The sequence below is a fragment of the Nanorana parkeri genome, unplaced genomic scaffold (assembly GCF_000935625.1).
Source record: "Nanorana parkeri isolate BGI_ZX_2015 unplaced genomic scaffold, ASM93562v1 scaffold1088, whole genome shotgun sequence".
Taxonomy (NCBI): domain Eukaryota; kingdom Metazoa; phylum Chordata; class Amphibia; order Anura; family Dicroglossidae; genus Nanorana; species Nanorana parkeri.
The window spans coordinates 39,157-39,695 of record NW_017307356.1 but is presented as its reverse complement, the minus strand read 5'-3'; positions in this window follow the sequence as shown (position 1 = coordinate 39,695).

Below are 539 nucleotides of genomic sequence, written 5' to 3'. Positions count from 1 at the left end.
CTAGTGCAAGGCAGCACAGTCTGTGCCCGTCCCGTTCTCTCTGCTGCCGCCTCACCGACGGTCAGCGGTTTCTCCCTACAGGCTGTAGCGATCTGTGTCAGTGGGGACAGGCAGCCGATTACAGACTCTAAGGAGAAACCCCCGACAGACTGTGTGCTTCCGTCCCATCTACTCACCCCTCCGCGGCGCCCGCTCTCCTCTCCTGTCCGCGCGATCGTTCCAGCAGCGGACCGCAATAGCCAACCTGTCATTGGCTCTTTTAAAATTGCAGTAGCCAATAACAGGCTGGCTATTCCACTCATCCACTGGCTGCTGTCAATCAACAGAGGTGGATCTGATGGAGAACTTCAGGTCCCTCCTCTGTTGATTGAAAGCAGGTAGTGGGCAGGTGCAGTAGCCAGCCTGTTATTGGCTATTGCAATCTGAAATACCCAATAGCAGGCTGAAGTAATGAAGCAATGAAGTAAAAAGAAAAAGTTTTTAAAAAATTACTTAAATAAACTAAAATTGAAAATTAATAAATTAAGTTAAAAAAAATA